Source organism: Nilaparvata lugens, chromosome 2 (assembly GCF_014356525.2).
Source record: "Nilaparvata lugens isolate BPH chromosome 2, ASM1435652v1, whole genome shotgun sequence".
In the NCBI taxonomy this organism is placed as follows: Eukaryota; Metazoa; Arthropoda; class Insecta; order Hemiptera; family Delphacidae; genus Nilaparvata; species Nilaparvata lugens.
In genome coordinates, this window is record NC_052505.1 from 54277402 (window position 1) to 54296960 (window position 19559).

The 19559-nt window shown below is 33.8% G+C and overlaps 1 protein-coding gene and 1 long non-coding RNA gene across 2 annotated transcripts in view; one reads left to right on the forward strand and one right to left on the reverse strand.

Moving 5' to 3' along the window:
- The window catches only part of LOC120349643, a 291013-nt gene that overhangs the window by 144954 nt on the left and 126500 nt on the right, over positions 1-19559 (forward strand). The gene's annotated exons all lie outside the window — the stretch shown is intronic.
- LOC120349934 overlaps positions 1-19559 on the reverse strand; it is a 73992-nt gene that overhangs the window by 5141 nt on the left and 49292 nt on the right. The window lies entirely within an intron of this gene.

A 19559-nucleotide genomic window follows, 5' to 3' on the forward strand; every position in this document is an offset into this window, starting at 1 on the left:
TCCAAGAAAAAGGTTCTAGCCAAAAGCTTAGAAGAAGGCAAGACACTTCCCTTTAGAATCCTCACCGTTAAGACCTTGTTAGAAGGTTACCAAAGACCTATTAGTGAAATTTTATTCGATTTTTGTATTTTCTATCTGTGAGCCAATATCCAAGGCTAATCTATCTATCATTTCATAAAATTATTCATCAATTGATTGTTCTAGAAATTCAAATTTAATTATCCCCCAATTTAATTGGTGGAGGAAATATTCAATTAAAATTCCACATGTGCTAAGACCGAAGCCTGGACCAGCCACCAATCATACACAAATATGATTTAAAAGAACCACAACCACCAAGAGGATTCACGTAAGTTATCTTTTATGTTTGGGTCCCCAATCTTTGCTTTGAAATACATAGTGCAGAAAAGTATAAAATTTTCTCCCTTAAATCAATGGCCACACCGACTAGCACTTCTAGTCATTAAGATCCTAGATTTTATCTGGTATGGAATATTTATAAGAACTTGTAGTTGATCAACTATCCTCTGCTGCCAGAATCACGACCTTCAGTAATTCTAAGAATCTTTTATAATTTGTTTTCATTATTTTAGAAAACCGTTAAATTTGTCAATTATAAAGTCTGTTGGATCATGCATGGTATCACGCCAGCACAAGCAAATTTCTAGTTATTTTTCGATGTTAAACTATTTTCAATCTGTAATCCAAGCTTTAAATCTGCACTGTCAAATTATATATTCTATTATATTATATTTTCACCTTATCAATTCGTCTTCTGAGTTCGATTATTTCTTGAGCCTGTTAATTCAGGTAATAGTTATAAGATACGGTGATCTCAGTGTTTAGCGACGACTACTCTACATTTTAAATTTTATCATTATACAATCAGTCATAAGAAGAATCAAGGATGAGCGAGTGTTCATGCCTCCCGCGATTCAGATGATTGTTTTGAATAAATTGTAAAAAAAATTGTAGGTAATAAATTGTAAATTTATTAAAGGGTTAACTTCCTCCTATTAAACTAATCTAAGGCTTAAACCTAAGGAATATTTTCAACTTTGAAGGTTAATAGTTTAGATAACTTAAATCCTTCGTTTTTCTAAACCTTATATTCAAATATGATTTTCAATTGCAAATTTAAAGGTGAATGTGTTTTCTAAGGGATTTGTATTCAAAAAAATTAATATTATAGGAAATACTATCAAATTTAGAATGGAAAAAGATTAAGCTGTATTGTTCTTAAAATTCATCTTTTTAAAGGAAATAATTGATTTGAATATACATAAATATTGAGATTATGGAGGTTAAAATTATAATTCTGGGGAGAATTATAAGGGGTTTTAATTAATTCATTTTGGGAAGAATCCTAAAATCCCAAGAATCCCAAGGGGGGGGCCTTGTAGGGACTACGAAACTTCCTCCTATTAAACTAATTTTCGGCTTTAACCTAGGGAGTATTTTCAATTTTAAAGGTAAATATAATTTAGATAATTGAAATCTCGGTTTTCTAAACCTTATATTCAAATACGATTTTAAATTGCAAATTGAAAGGTGAATGTGTTTTCTAAGGGATTTGGATTCAGAGAATTAATATTATAGAAAATACTATCAAATTTAGAATAGAAAAAGATTTAGCTGTATTGTTCTTGAAATTCTTCTTTTTAAAGGAAATAATTGTTTTGGAAATAAATATTTAAACATTTAAACATTTAAACATATAAACATATGAACATTTAAACATTTGAACATTCAAACATTTAAACATTTAAACTTTAAACATTTAAACATTTAAACATTCAAACATTTAAACATTTAAACATTTAACATTTAAACATTAAACATTTAAAATTTAAACATTTAAACATTTAAACATTTAAACATTTAAACATTTAAACATTTAAACATTTAACATTTAAACATTTAAACATTTAAACATTTAAACATTTAAACATTTAAACATTTAAACATTTAAACATTTAAACATTTAAACATTTAAACATTTAAACATTAAACATTTATACATTTAAACATTTAAACATTGAACATTTAAACATTTAAACATTTAAACATTTAAACATTTAAACATTTAAAATTTAAACATTTAAAATTTAAACATTTAAACATTCGAACATTTAAACATTAACATTTAAACATTTAAACATTTGAACATTTATACATTTAAACATTTAAACATTTAAACATTAAACATTTAAACATTTAAACATTTAAACATTTAAACATTTAAACATTTAAACATTTAACATTTAACATTTAAACATTTAAACATTAACATTTAAACATTTAAACATTTAAACATTTAAACATTTAAACATTTAAACATTAAACATTTAAACATTTAAACATTTAAACATTTAAACATTTAAACATTTAAACATTTAAACAAACATTTGAACATTTAAACATTTAAACATTTAAACATTTAAACATTTGAACATTTGAACATTTATACATTTAAACATTTAAACATTTAAACATTTAAACATTTAACATTTAAACATTTAAACATTTAAACATTTAAACATTAAACATTTAAACATTCGAACATTTAAACATTTAAACATTTAAACATTTAAACATTTAAACATTTGAACATTTAAACATTTAAACAAACATTTGAACATTAAACATTTAACATTAAACATTTAAACATTTAAACATTTAAACATTTAAACATTTAAACATTTAAACATTTAAACATTAAACATTTAACATTTAACATTTAAACATTTAACATTTAAACATTTGAACATTTAAACATTTAAAACATTTGAACATTTAAACATTAAACATTTAAACACTCAAACATTTAAACATTAAACATTTAAACATTTGAACATTTGAACATTTATACATTTGAACATTCAAACATTTAAACATTTAAACATTTAAACATTTAAACATTTAAACATTTGAACATTTAAACATTTAAACATTTAAACATTTAAACATTTAAACATTAAACATTAAACATTTAAACATTTAAACATTTAAACATTTAAACATTAAACATTTAAACATTTAAACATTCAAACATTTGAACATTAAACATTTAAACATTAAACATTAAACATTTAAACATTCGAACATTTAAACATTTAAACATTTAAACATCTAAACATTTAAACATTTAAACATTTAAACATTAAACATTTAAACATTTAAACATTAAACATTTAACATTTGAACATTTAAACATTTAAACATTTAAACATTTAAACATTTAAACATTTAAACATTTAAACATTTAAACATTTAACATTTAACATTCAAACATTTAAACATTAAACATTTAAACATCCAAACATTTGAACATTTAAACTTTAAACATTTAAACATTAAACATTTAAACATTTAAACATTTAAACATTTAAACATTTAAACATTTAAACATTTAACATTTAAACATTTAAACATTTAAACATTTAAACATTTAAACATTAAACATTTAAACATTTAAACATTTAAACATTAAACATTAAACATTTAAACATTTAAACATTAAACATTTAAACATTTAAACATTTAAACATTTAAACATTTAAACTTTAAACATTTAAACATTTAAACATTTAAACATTTAAACATTTAACATTTAACATTTAAACATTTAAACATTTAAACATTTAAACATTTAAACATTAAACATTTAAACATTTAAACATTTAAACATTTAACATTTAAACATTTAAACTTTAACATTTAAACATTTAAACATTTAAACATTAAACATTTAAACATAAAACATTTAAACAATTAAACATTCAAACAATTAAACATTTAAAGCTTTGAACATTTAAACATTTAAACATTTGAATGTTTAAACATTTAAACATTTAAACATTTAAACATTTAAACATTTAAACATTTAAACATTAAACATTTAAACATTTAAACATTTAAACATTTAAACATTTAAACATTCAAACATTTAACATTTAAACATTAAACATTTAAACATTTAAACATTTAAACATTAAACATTAACATTTAAACATTTAAACATCTAAACATTTAAACATTTAAACATTTAAACATTTAAACATTTAAACATTTAAACATTTAAACATTTAAACATTTTAACATTTAAACATTTCAACATTTATCATTTGAACATTTAAAATTTCAAACATTTGAACATTTAAACATTCAAACATTTAAACATTTAAACATTTAAACATTTAAACATTCAAACATTTAAACATTCAAACATTTAAACATTCAAACAATCCAACATTCGAGCATTTGAACATTTGAACATTTGAACATTTGAACATTCGAACATTTAAACATTTGAACATTGTGAAGTCCTTTTGAGGAATTATCATCGCCACCAAGGTTAAGTCGACACACATAATATAACGAATCTTGTACTGATTCACCAGTATTGTGGTTAGGAATTTGAAATGCGTGCGTGGACGCTAAGCGAACACCAGACTGACTGAGTCACTACAAGATTCAAAACAATCATCTGAATCGCGGGAGGCATGAACACTCACTCACCCTTGATTCTTCTTATGACTGATTGTATAATGATAAAATTGACAAGCTCAAGAAATAATCGAACTCAGAAGACGAATTGATCAGGTGAAAATATAATATAATAGAATATATAATTTGACAGTGCAGATTTAAAGCTTGGATTACAGATTGAAAATAGTTTAACATCGAAAAATAACTAGAAATTTGCTTGTGCTGGCGTGATACCATGCATGATCCAACAGACTTTATAATTGACAAATTTAACGGTTTTCTAAAATAATGAAAACAAATTATAAAAGATTTTTCTTTCAAGTCATCCGATGTTTTCCCCAATTACAAAGTGTAAACAATTCTAATTTTTTAATTTGATACAAGTTTTCTTTATTTTTTTGTTTGAAGAGGATTATCTTGAGAGCAATAAGCAATAGTAACAGAATTATAATCATTATCTTTATCATATTCAGTGTAGTATTCTGTTTAGTAGGGATGGGTATCAAAAGACAAAACATCAATGTTTTGAACATCGATGTTTTATTCCCCTAAACACCGATAAGTGAAAAACATTGAATAGTGAACAGCGATGTTTTGAACATCGATGTGTTGCCGTACATTCCAAGAAAGATTATTATATTCTTAGAGTAACTCTGATAGTGAAATCAATTTCCTTTTTCATGTACATGTAAAAGGGAGGGACAGAGCTTTTAAAAAGTAGTTAACAATAAAGGAATATTATTGATTGGCAGCAACGAAACTGAAAGTTACCTAATAAATTGTTTGTAGTTGTAGGTAATCAGACTCTTCATTATCAACGGAGATTGATATTTAATCGAATACAAAAAAGAAAATCCAATAATCTAAAAAATTGTTCAATAGATTTGAATATTTTTTAGTATGAGAGAAATTAAGACGGTATTATTCTTTTGTCCAAATCTCGAAATACTTAATAATACAAAAAAAAACTCCTAAAGCGACTACAATTTTATTTGGAGCTATTGTTTCAATATTTTAACTGTTACTAATTGGAATTACAGCAATTTTAGACTTGGTATTCAAGTAAAAGTCTTTCAAATAATTGAAGTCAGGTTGTGACTAGAAAGATACATCAACTCTATTATAGTTCACAAGATTTGTCATCTTCATAGTTGAGTCAGAAACCTCTCGGGATATCCTCGAAGATTCTGTCTTGGGATTTCATCATAAGCTGAATTTTAGCAATCTTTGTTACTAATAATCGTATTCATTCAATACCTGATAGTTTTATTCAGGAAATGAGAATGGATAGAGGTGTTTTTATGGCTATCTACACTCCATACTATACGGGGACCTCTACTCCAGAGCTAGATTAATAATTGGTATTAAACGTATGTTGAGGAAAGCACTTGTAATAAGAAAAAATCTTTTTTCCTAAGAAACGAAAAATCCGACCTCTTATTCAATTCTAAATGGGTATCTAACCTTGACAAGGGCCACAGCTATGTAAATCTTCAAGAGTATCCAACAGTCTCACATAAAAATACAGAGAGCCTGATTGAAAAATTCCTTTTTGTTGGGAAAAACATCGAATGACCGATGTCTAGGTAAAACCATCGATAAGTGGAAAACATCAAACAGTAAACATCGATGTTAAAAACATCGATGTTTGATGTTGAAACATCGATGTTTCTAAACATCGATGTATCGATACCCATCCCTACTGTTTAGTGTTTTTCGTGAATATAGATCACTCTTGTGAAAGATCTCGCATAAGTTATGATTTCCTGCAGATTGCTATTCTTATTTTTCAATCAGTCTCACTGTATTTTTATGTGAGACTTGTGGATACTCTTGAAGATTTACATTACTTCTGTGGTCCGTGTCAAGGTTAGATAGTTAGTTATTTAGAATTGAATAAGAGGTCGGATTCTTCGTTTCTTAGGAAGAAAGAGTTTTTTCTTACTACAATTATTTCCTCAACATGTGTTTAACAATAATTAATCTAGCTCTGGAAAAGAGGTCCTCGTATTGTGAGGAGTGCAGATATCAATATAAAAAAACTTAATCCATTTCCATTTCCTAAAAAATCTATCAGGTATTTGATGAATACGATATGAGTATCAAGTATTGCTAAAATTAGCTTAGGGTGAAATTTCAAGACCGAATCCTCAAGGATATCCCGATAGGTTTCAGACTAGACCATGAAGATGACAAATCTTGTGAACTAGATTTGATGTATCTTTCTAGTCACAACCTGACTTCAATTATTCGAAAGACTGTTACTTCAATACCACAAGTCCAAAATTGCTGTGATTCCAGTTATTAACTGTTAGAATATTGGAACAATAGCTCCATATAAAATTGTAGTCACTTTAGAAGCTCTTTTTTTGCTCTACAATCTGAGATCAGGTAGAGCACTCTATCTCATATTCCAGATACACCTGACAACAATGCTCCTTGTATTGTGAAAAACACCTAGTTTCCAGCTTCAAGCATCATCACCAACTACATTGTCCTCACATTGATATTTCGCACAACGATATAAGTTCTTGAGATTATGTTCTATGAGAATCACCCGTAAGATACACTTCATTTCAGTATTTCCTAGTGGAGAGGCGCGCTTAAGGACACCTCAAGGATCAAAATTGCAAACACATAACTTTTGACATAAAGCTCAGATTTCATCGTACTGCACTTCATCCTTCTCGGCTCGTCACGACGGTTCAAAATCAAGCATAATAAGTCAAATTCGGTCGGAAAATGGGAAATTTATTGTTGAGTGTACTTATAAGCCCATATTCCAATACACAAAAAATGACCAATTTCTATATTCAAAGTTGCATGTCTTGTGAAATACGTCTGATAAAATTTCCAAATCTAGTGAGAATGTGAAATTGTCCCCCTCTTCACACTTCAATAAATAATACTTTCGATTCCAAAACAATTTGGAAGTTAAGATTTTAAAAAATGGCGATTTCAGTTTTTACATTTTTTTCGTAATTTTACTGTTGATCAAGAGTTTCTAAAACGAGTCTGATAAATCATAGAAACTTACGATTGATTACAAATTGTAGATAAATTCATCCTCTACGAGCTCAGTTGCCTAAAATCCATCTCGAATCACTTTTCGCTATCATAGAACTGCCAAAACCGTTAATATGAGAAAAATATCTACAATTTCCGGATTTTTTTCAACAATCAAATCTCACTTCAAGAACATATTTTTCCATGAATTGCTTACAGCAGATGAAATAGAAAATTCTATTGTACATTTCAAGATCATGATATATTTTTTATAATGAGGGGTTACCGAGATGCATAGCTTTGAATAAAGAAATTGGCAATTTTTTATGTATTGAATATGGGCTTAAGTACCTACACTCAACAATAAATTTTCTATTTTTTGACCGAATTTGACTGTTGATGCATGATTTTGAACCGCCTTGGCGAGCCGAGTAGAATGAAGTGTAGTACGATGAAATCTGAGCATTGTGTCGAAAGTAAATTGTTTGTAAAAAGTGTTTGAAATTTTGATTTTTGAGGTGTCCTTAATCGTGCCTCTACTAGGAAATACTGAAATGAAGTGCATCAAACGGGTGATTCTTACCCATGAACTTATGTCATTGTGCGAAATATCAATGTGAGGACAAAGTAGATGGTGATGACGGTTGAAGCTGAAAATTAGGTGTTTTTCACAATACAAGGAGCATTGTTGTCAGGTGTATCTGGAAATCTATATGACATAGAGCGCTCTACCTGATCTCAGATTGTATAGCACAAAAATACGCCTAGATGGATTTTGAATTATACATCTAAATTGTAACAATCAGTATTGTTGATCAAAAACTAAAATTCATCAAAATTTATTTTTTCTTCAAATTTCAATCTTTTTTGAAAAATAATAACTAAGTACTCATTGGAGATAGAGAGTTCCGAGTGATCTCATTTTTTCATAATTTTACAATATGGGAGAGATTTGGCAGAAATAGCTGAAAACTGGAAAATGTGCCGAAAATACAAGATTTTTGGGCTATCCTGTATCTAGCACAAGGAAATCTTGCATGGAGAAATTGGTTCTGGGCTCCTCTTATGTACCCAAATAATATATTAAAAAATCAGAACTAAAATATAAATTGCAAGCACACCCCCTTTATTATGTCTATATTGACTGGACTAATAGTATCATGCATAGAAACGTAGGGCGATAAACGATGTTTAAAAACATCGAAGTTGAAAAACATTGATGTTTACTGTTCGATGTTTTTCACTTATCGATGTTGGGATGAAAAAAACATCGATGTTCAAAACATCGATGTTTTGTCTTTTGATACCCATCATTTTAAATGTTTATATATTGCGCATTCATGACAAAACGCAGTAATAGATTTTCATGAAATTTGACAGGTAAGTTCCTTTTCTAATTATTGCACGTTGATGTATATACAAGGTTTTCGGAAATTTTGCATTTCAAGGTTAATATAAAAGGAAAAAGGAGCCTCCTTCATACGCCAATATAAGAGTTTGAAAATCAGACTATAGAATGGTTCATAATAAATCAGCTGACAAGTGTTTACAAAGATGTGTGGAGAAGCCAGTCTATTGCTGTATTTCCATAAGGTCTATAGTTTCAATCAGGTACTTGTGGATGAGAATACTGCGTGAGGTCTACTGTTCACAGAACTACCAGTTGAATTCAAAAATACTACTCACAAATAAGCGAATTATTCACACAAGAATTGAATGAATGAGTACATTGGAAACATGAACTATCTTACTTCATCCTTTCAAGAGTGATCAACTTCTAAGAGTTACGTCTTCTCACAGATTTAACACTTTGAAAAGAAGTTTTCAAATGTCATTATTTTAAATACTCATCCTCTTATTCCATTCTGTATGATCTATTTTGGTATAATATTTAAATGTGATATCTTTAGATATCGGTTGGGATATCAATGAGCATTTTATCAATTTTCTCTTGGTGTTTCGTTTTTCAATCATGTATCACATGACACCTTTCTCATTTGAGGAGATTAAATTGAATCTAATTATCCAGTGCTGTGCCACCGCGTTACAACACCTGGTAAGCACAAATGGACTGGCAGACCACGTATGAAAGTCCGGTTACATGATGGACGATGTAAATATGTGCCTGTGGACCAGGCATGGATGTCAATCATAGTGAGTGGCATACACCTCTAAAGGTGATGCCTGAGAGGTGTACACCGCTTAAGGTGATGCCTAGATGGCTCACGCATTTCAAGGTGGTGCCATGGACACCTCTGACACCCCTCCCCCCCCCCAAAGTAGGAGTGGGGTGTCACAAAGTAAAATTGTGACTGGAAAATATTGCTTAATATTAATAATTAATAATATTATTAAAAGACGCACGGCTATCAGCAAGCTAGCTGACACCGGTGATGAGGAGGGTACCGATGGCGCACCATCTTCCGCGCATCGAGAGGATTTTCACCGCCTCTGGCGGCAGCGCATCACCATCCCCTCTACTTTGGGAGAGTATTTAAACGCCGGATGAGCTCCAGACCATAGCATTCTGCTCCCAACCTTCCTGCTCCTTGTACAGCGGCCCGTTGGCTGCCATACGTCCCTGTCCTCCTCTCCTGGTACAGCAGCCCATTGGCTGCCATACGTCCCTGTCCTCCTCTCCTGGTACAGCGGCCCGTTGGCTACCGTACGTCCCTATCCATCCATCCTCCCAGGGCACAGCGGCCCGTTGGCTGCCATCCCTATACATCCATCCTCCCAGGGCCCAGCGGCCCATTGGCAGCCTTCCCTATCCATCCATCCTCCCAGGGCACAGCGGCTTGTTGGCTGCCATCCCCTTCCACCTTTCCTTCCAGGGCACAGCGGCCCTTTGGCTGCCATCCCTTTCCTCCTATCCACCCAGGGCACAGCAGCCCATTGGCTGCCGTCCCTATCCTTCTATCCTCCCAGAGCACAGCAGCCCGTTGGCTGCCGTCCCTTCTACCTATCCTCCCAGGGCACAGCAGCTCGTTGGCTGCAGTCAGTAGTATAATGTTGTGTGTTCTGGCACACTATGCACCAGACTTCTCCACCTAGGAGAAGTTCAAGGTCAAGGTCAAGGTCAAGGTCAAGGTCAAGGTCAAGTTCAGGGTCAAGTTCAGGGTCAAGTTCAGGGTCGAGGGCAAATTATTAAAAACTTAGAAAAAAAAATTGATAATGAAAAATCAAAAATGAATGGAAATTGATGAAAGAAAAATAATGAAGAATTAAAAATAAATGGAAATAAATCAGAAGGTCTCCCACCCAAAAAAAAACCCACTCTGGAGTGTATATATAGTGTTCACAACAGTGTGGGAACCATCAGTGTTCAGTCAAGAGCCATACAAGACACATTTGTTCAGTTCTAGAATGTGGCGTTTCAGCACACAGCCACACACTTCTCTTTGTGAAAAAGTATCCTAGGACACACAGCTGCCGTTTTGATATTTAATAGAATAGCATATGTTCAATAAAGAGAAGCAATGAATTGCTGATTTCTATTCCTCAAATCCTTTTCACCCACATTTAGTAATGTGAGAAGAAGTGATCATTCTATAGAATATACAAGGAGCTTGAATATCCAAACAGTAATGAAATATCCTCTGGGTAGCATGTATGCTTTCAGATATGAATTCTAGAGTGTGATCAAATCATTGTATCGCAAGGAATATTTTTTTCCTAGTTATATTCAACATAATGGCATTCCATAGTATTCAGTTAATGTTCAGTCACTGTTCAGTCACTGTTCAGTGTTCAGTCACTGTTCAGTGTTCAGTCAATGTTCAGTCACTGTTCAGTCACTGTTTAGTCAGTGTTCACTTACAGCTCACTAGAAGCTGCAATGAGCTTGGATATAGTTGTTGAAGTATACATGATAAACAACAAGTAAATAGATATCCACCGTGGTGTAGTGGTTAGCACTTCTGCTCTCCATTCTAGAGGACTCGGGTTTGAATTATTCATGAGGACCCGGGTTCGAATCTTTATTGTATATATTTGGACGTAAACCATTACACCATGATTGTATCTTTCATTGGAATAACTTTTTTCAACTATGACTCAACAGGAAAGTTTTCATGTTTCAACTGGTCTGCATGACATCATAATAGCCAAGTGATAAGGAAGATGTTGAGTAATAACGAAAATGTGCAAGTATATGGTATTTATTAACTAATCTCAATCATTGAAAAGAATATACAAATGTAACAGGCTCTCTCCTCTTGTATAATCATCGGTCCTATGATACCTCTCAGCTGACGGCTCCTCATGCTCTTGAGCTTTGCACGGTCCATCAGGTTCATCACAAGAAAGATCATCATAGAATTTGTAGGGTGTGCACATAATTCTGGAAGCAATTGCCTTGTAAATGATGATTTCAAAAGGTCGATCACCTGACTCTCCATTGTCAATCCTGAATCTCTTAACCCAATCAGTGCCTTCAACTAGTGAAAAGACTGCAAATATAATCTCCTCCTTGCCCAATCCTAGCAGAGTCAGTTCTTGGAGACCACATTTGAATTCACACCAATAGTGTTCTTGTGTATAAAGAAAGTTCAGTACAATTTTCACATCCTTGTTCTTCCAGTCAGGCATCTGTTGGAGATCCACAATGGTGACCATGCTGTGTCCCAGCTCGAAGAATGTCTTCATCAACACTTGTGTGTCTGCAAAGAGGCTATGCCATTGTGATAATGAGTAACAGCCATAATTAGAGAACTGAAAATTATATAGATGAAACGATCTCATACAGAATGAACTTTAGGATACTGATAGAAATGAATAATTGTTATAACATGACTTCAATGCTATTGAAATCATGGGAGTCAATGTTTCATACATAGATTTGTGCAATGTGTGTTCAGCGGAAAACGTTGTCACATAGACTTCTGCCCTAAATGATGTGAACATGAATATGGCCGGGGAACGAGCTGTGGAGGGAGCTCTCTGCAAACAAGTCCAATGCACATACAATCTGCGCACCTGTCTCCACCCCACATTCACATCGCTGGACTTTCTGGAAGCGGTTGTTGCAAGGTCAGTCAAGGTCTGTGCACCATGCTGTGAAGAACGAGCATCCATTGTTATTACTACTCCAGTGAGTAATGCAAATGCCACAACAACTCTTGCTGCTAGCATCACAACTACTCAAGCTAGTACTACAACTCCTGCTAGCACTACAACTCCCGCTAGTACTACTCCAACTAGTACTGCTCCACTACAACTCCTGCCCCTGTGCCAGACCCAGTACCAACATCAGCCTGAAGTGGAGCAAGCAGACATGTGTGAGTGAGGAGTCATCTTGGAATTCGTGTTCAGCACAGGATTTTGTGAAATGAGCAATCAACTAGGAGATTTGTATCACTGGATAGTTTTTGATATATTGGACTGAAATATTATCTTTGTGCACTATATATATTATTTTCATGCATACACTGTAAATGAACATCAAGTAATACCACAATTGTTGTACATTTTATTCCATACAACATTCAAATTCTAGAGTAAGCACAAGGTGTGAGATGAAGCATATTTTCAAAACTCTATATTCCATTTTGTAGTTTGTGTATATATCTGTCTGTCTGAAGTGTTCTCATAACTATGTCTTATTCTATTTGTAGGAATACTTAATAATGTAGAAAAATATAAGTAATATATATATATAATATAAGTGAATATATAAATGTTGAAATATATTTCACATAAGAAAAATAATCAAAATAGTTTATGCATTGTTTTTGCTTAGAATGGTTCGCCTTCTTGCTGCTTTGTTGTGATCAAAATTCATATAGACTCCTTCCTGCGCTCAGGTTTTTACCTTTGCAGGGAGATATTTCTTCATAGACTAATGTGATATTTCTGTTTCTGTGAATGTATTTTTTGAGGAAATAAATTTGAATTTGAATCAAATACTGCCATTATAACATCCTATACTGTTAGTCATTCAATACAATAGAAAGCATCCTACTCTGATAAACTTATTTTTATGCAGGAAGTTGGTTAATCATGACTTCCGCCGACATCATGGTCCAATTAACTGGGCAACATCTTGTTATGAAGGAACTCGGGGTCATCATTGACTTTCAAGATGCCGACATCATGGTCTGATGAACTTGTTGCCTATATAAATGCTGATATAAATGCTGTGTGAGAGCTGCACAGACAAGCTCGTTGGAATTTTCCGACAAGAAAGGTTACAGTCAAAGGTCTTGACGATCTCTATGAGGCTTACCTTGTTGAGATGATACCGTGTGCTTGACAGAACAAAGGTTACATTTGTACACGGAGTGGTGGTGTTCCTTCTCTTCTATAATATTTGCTAAAGTTCACTGCTATCAATCCATCTACCGGTATTCGAATCCTTGATTGGTTGGGAGCTTTTAGTGGATTCGTTCATTCAAATGCACAGATTATCATCATTGTCACCTATTCTAGCAACTATAGTAACTACGAGCCAGGAACTTCAATGAAAATACTTTTAAAATTTAACTTCAGGCTTATTGAATTCTAAATAGGTAGAACGAATTAATAAGAGTCAGGTAACATGTCAAATTTTCAAACAGAACAAAGTTATTCAGCAATCGATTCAGGTCAAGAAGACATACTCCATTTTTAATCTATACATTTTGGGAACCTGCAAACTTGCTGCATTTAAATTCGGCCTCGGTCATTCTATGTTGCTAAATTTTGAGCTATGATACGAAGACAACAAAAGTTTGGCACTTACCATTTCTACAATTCAAATTTCGACTCTTCAGAAACACACACACATGCGGTTTAAGAAAACTCACTATACTGGTACTCACACACACAAATAATTACCTGGTTCTACTCTCACTAATAATATTAAATTTTGGTTCCTATTTAACTACATAAAAGTTACTGGTATTTAAAAAAAACTTTTCAAATTGTCCCTCTGGATGGGCAACAAACCCATTCAGAGGACCGAGGCTCATACACTGTTACATGATTTTCCGTTCACATCTCAATACCAACTGTCGCCTTTTCACTGAAAATTATTCCCCCTCCACGAGCGTTGAGCATAACTTCCAGTGGAGAAGCCAAAGCTGCAAAAAGGTCAATGCTCTTACAATTTTCAAATACAGTGGCTTTTACGACATGGAATTGAAACTGCTCTTGGAAAATGCACGAAAATTGCTTTAATTTTGACAACAAAGCAAGTTAGCAAATTCAAACAAGACAGAGTCAATTCTCACACTAAAAACGTTGACATCAGCGCAAACTGCAATACAGCTGTAGGTCAGTTCTGGCAGTCGGAAGTCAGTCAGCTGTTCACTGGCCTCAGCGACATCAGGAAGTCAGCATTCTCCCGGAACAGTGGACATCACATCAGCAGTAGCAATGATGTCATTGGGAGTGGGGCATAGATGGAATGGCCCCATCACTCTTGCACACAGTAGCCTCTTGTAGACAGGCCGTGATATCCCAGAAGACAAATCACTGTTTCCTTCAACAGAAACTAACCTTTTCAACCATTATCACTCAACATTTCATCAAAACTCACAACTTACATGAGATTTGGGTGTGCCAGACCCAGAAAAATTGACTAACACTGTAGCTCAAAATAGAAATGACCGGGCCCTTTGAAATTAATTCAACTCAAAATATTCACTTTTCACATAAGACAACAATAAATTTGAATGCATAATATATTTCCTAAAACTTCAAATAATTTCCCAAGTCATTATCAACTGTCATTTCATTATCTCGTATCAGCTGATCAGTTAACATCATCATGAAATATCGGAACAATATTCTATCCCTCTACAAATTCAAAACAATAGCCATTTCTACAATTCAAATTTTGACTCTTCAGAAACACACACATGCGGTTTAAGAAAACTCACTATACTGGTACTCACACACACAAATAATTTCCTGGTTCTACTCTCACTAACAATATCAAATTTTGGTTCCTATTTAACTACATGAAAATTACTGATAACTAAAAAAAACTTTTCAATTTGTCCCTCTGGATGGGCAACAGACCCATTCAGAGGACCAAGGCTCACGCACCGTTACATGATTTTCCGTTCACGTCTCAATACCAACTGACGCCTTTTCACTGAAAATTATTCCCCCTCCATGAGCGTTGAGCATAACTTCCAGTGGAAAAGCCAAAGCTGTAAAAAGGTCAATGCTCGTACAATTTTCAAATACAGTGGCTCTTTTGACATGAAATTGAAACTGCACTTGGAAAATGCACAAAGATTGCTTTAATTTTGACAACTAAGCAACAAGTTAGCAAATTCAAACAAGACAGAGTCAATTCTCACACTAAAAACGTAGGGTTCAACATACAGTTAGAATCAAAGTTCATTTCAGTTCAAAAACCTGAAAAATTATATAAGATACACACAAACAACAAAATAATACCCTCTCAATATCACACTATTACACATTATTACGATTATAAGTTGTCTCAGTAAGCTTGCATTTGCTATACCAATTAGGAATAAGTCAGCCAATGACATTGTTGGGCTATGCGTCCTATATTTGAAAAACATCCAGTGAAAAATCTACAGACCAATGATGGTGAAGAGTGGTTCAATACAAAATTCTAAAACTTGTCCAACAGTATAATGTGAATCATAACTCCACTAGATCAGATAAGAAGGCATCTATAGTGGAACGCTTCAACAGAACACTTAAACAGTTAATGTGGATCAAGTTCACTGAGCGAGGAACCTATCGTTGGACAGACATTCTAACCTCACTTCTCAAAGAGTATAATGCCAAGATTCATCAAACAATAGGTATGCGACCAGTAGATGTGCAGAAGAAGCATGAGAAAGTGCTACTTGACCAACTCAGTAAACAGTGTCAAGCCTATCGAGAAGAGTTGCAGAAGAAGAATGCAGAGTGTAGAAGTAGGTTCTATCCAGGTCCTCATCAGGATATTGTGCCTGGTGATAAGGTTAAAATAAGCAAGTATGAAAAGACTTTTGACAAGGGATATCTAGCCAATTGGACAAATGAGCTGTTCACAGTAACATGTGTATGTCCCACAGTACCTGTAACATATGAATTGAAAGACTATAGAAATGAGCCTATTCAAGGAGGGTTTTACTCTGAAGAAAATATAAAGACAACAGTGCCAAGTGTCTTTGAGATTGACAAGGTTTTGAGGAAAATAGGGGACAAGCTGCTAGTGCATTGAAAAGGATACAGTTCAAGTCACGACTCGTGGATTGACAAAAGTGACTTGATCTAGGATGAGAGAGATTGTACAAAACTTGTTCAATGTTATTGATTTTGATCGTGTGATAAAATGTTGTGGTCTGGTGATTGACAATAAGAAGAAGTGGCATGGACCTTTGTTCCCCAACCATATAATGTGCATTATATGCGGACCTTCAGGGTGTGGTAAGACAAATCTACTGTTCAACATGCTTTTTGATCCAAATTGAATACATTTTTCAAATATACATCTTTTTTTCAAAGACTACATTTCAGTTCAAGTACAAGTTACTTAAAACCATCATGCAGGGATGGAATATGTAGAGTGTGATACAAGTGAGGAAATACCTGAACCACATGAACTGCCTGCCAATTCAACAATTATCTTTTATGACGTAATTTGTGATCAAACAGGATGCAATCAGGAAATACTTGAGTGCAGGCAGACACAGCAATGTCGAAGTTTTTTATCTGGCACAGACCTATAGCCGCATTCCAAAACAGCTGATTCGTGACAATGCAAATTTCCTAATCATGTTTGAACAGGATGAGCTGAACTTCATCTGTATAGAGATCATGTCGATGCCGATATGACCTTCGATCAGTTCAAGGACATGTGTAACAAGGTTTGGTTGTCAGCTGCACATGCATTCCTTGACATTGACCACTCATCAGGAAAGAATGCTGGGTGCTATAGAAATGGTATCGACACCTATTTAGTTGAGGTGTAAGTCTAGTAGAGTATCAGTCTGTTATTGTGAGGCAAGCAGGATGGTTTGACCTTGTTAGAAGACATTTGAGGAGATAGCTCCTACCATCAAGGAGATTTCAAAGCTAAGACCTAACATCAAGAGAAAGCATGAGGAGCTTACACTTGGAAGAGAATTGACAGAGGAGCAACATACAAAACATTTCAAACCGCTAACTGAACCACTGGAAAAAATTATCGAAACTCTTCAGATTCCTGCAGCCCAGCAGCAATCACCTCCAGCTCAGCAACAAGCACCTCCAGCTAAGCAACAGCCACTGGCTCAACCATTAGCAGAACAACATTGGCTTATACCATCTACACCCCCAACAACTCCAATCTGACCCAGGCATGTTCGACATCCATTACCACCACAACTAGAAGTTGTCAAGGAGCAGGAGGAGGGGGAGGAGTCACCAACCTATGAATCATTTGGAGAAGCAGCAGGCTCCACTCCGGCTCCAAGTACTTCAGCAGTTGCAAGAAAATTATTGTCTGAGGCTAGAACTTGGAGTGATGTCGAGGAGGAGGAGGAGGAGGAGGAGGAGGAGGAGGAGGAGGAGGAGGAGGAGGAGGAGGAGGATATTGAGGCAGTGTTGAATAACAGCAGTCCTAAGGAAGTGGACAACATTCATACTCAAAGTGGATTGAGTGGAACCAAAGTGGGTCCATATGTTTATAGAGCGATGTTAAATGATAGTAGTCCAGATACTACACTTGGACCAAGATTAGTTGGAAATAAGTACTATTTGGGTAGTAGGCATCTAACCTTTGGAAGTGATGGCTCAAAGATTGAACTGACTGACCCTACAGATGGAGGAATATAAAATGATTTTTGATGCAACAGCCAGACTATGTGACCTGATTTTTGAAAAGGAGCCTTACAATCAAGCCTAACAACCTGACTCAAATGCATACAAACACATTCTGTATTTGACCAATTTGTATGGAAAAAACTATGATCCAGTTGGACGTATTATAAACTTCAATGCTGCCAAGTACAAGAAGACAATTCACCCACTGATAAGGAATGGAAAGCATAGTGGGAGAGGACTGGTGACACCATTCAATATGGTTGCAAATGATGCTACTCAAATATAATACATCTACTACAATGATCCTAATGAACTTGTAGACAGGTCGAGACTTTTGGACCAATCTAGAGCAGTTGGCTACACTGGACATGAGAATGAAATCAATTCCATTCTAGAAGAGTTGGTGGAAGGTGGTTACATAGTTGGCAAGCCTGCACACTAGTTGTAATATGAGAAGGAGGTTGTTACTCCAACTTGACAAACAGTTGAGAGTGTTTCTACCACACAGTGCCTCCCATATACAATGGCTCCTATGAGTGGAAGAATTATGGATACTTTGGGTAATATAAACACTCACCACAGGCAAGTGATTGATTTTGCAAATCCTCGAAATGATAGTGACACTATGAATCTGATCACATGCAAATATCTTATTTGGTCATGGCTGCCTAAGTTCAAAAGTCTTGATGACAGTCAATCATTTACAAGTCTAAATAACTCTATACTGACAGATATGGTAGATCCAATTGAAGACTTGTGTAACAATATTCATTGTTCCAATTGTGAATGATGAGGATTATGCGAATTATCATGAGAAGTCAGCCTGTTATGAAACTTTGTTTCGCTGGTTTTGCTTTCCTGCATTATGTTGTGTCGACTCTGTAAGTGTGTGCGTAGAAGTTATGGTACTAAGAAAATCAACAATTTTCCTGGAGCATCAGTCTGGTTCATGACCTTATAAGGCAAGGAATTTGTGTCTGATTGATTATCAATTATGCCTTATTTGACTAGGAATTTATAAAATAGCTGTCACTTGGTGGAAGAATGTATTTTAAATTGTAGTTGTACCGTTCCTTTCTATTGGCAGAAATTCTTCAAGAAAATAGTAACTGCCAATCACAGTTAACGTTGGTTAGGTTCCTATCTAGTGAGGCCATTTACAGCTGTCCACGGCAAGACGACAAAAGCGAAGTGCATTCATTCAGCGTTTGTCCTCTGTTGTAAGCAGTACAAAATGTAGTCACAGTATTTTGTGTTAATCATGGCTTTTATGCCAGCTTCAGGCTTGGTAGTATTTTGCTCTG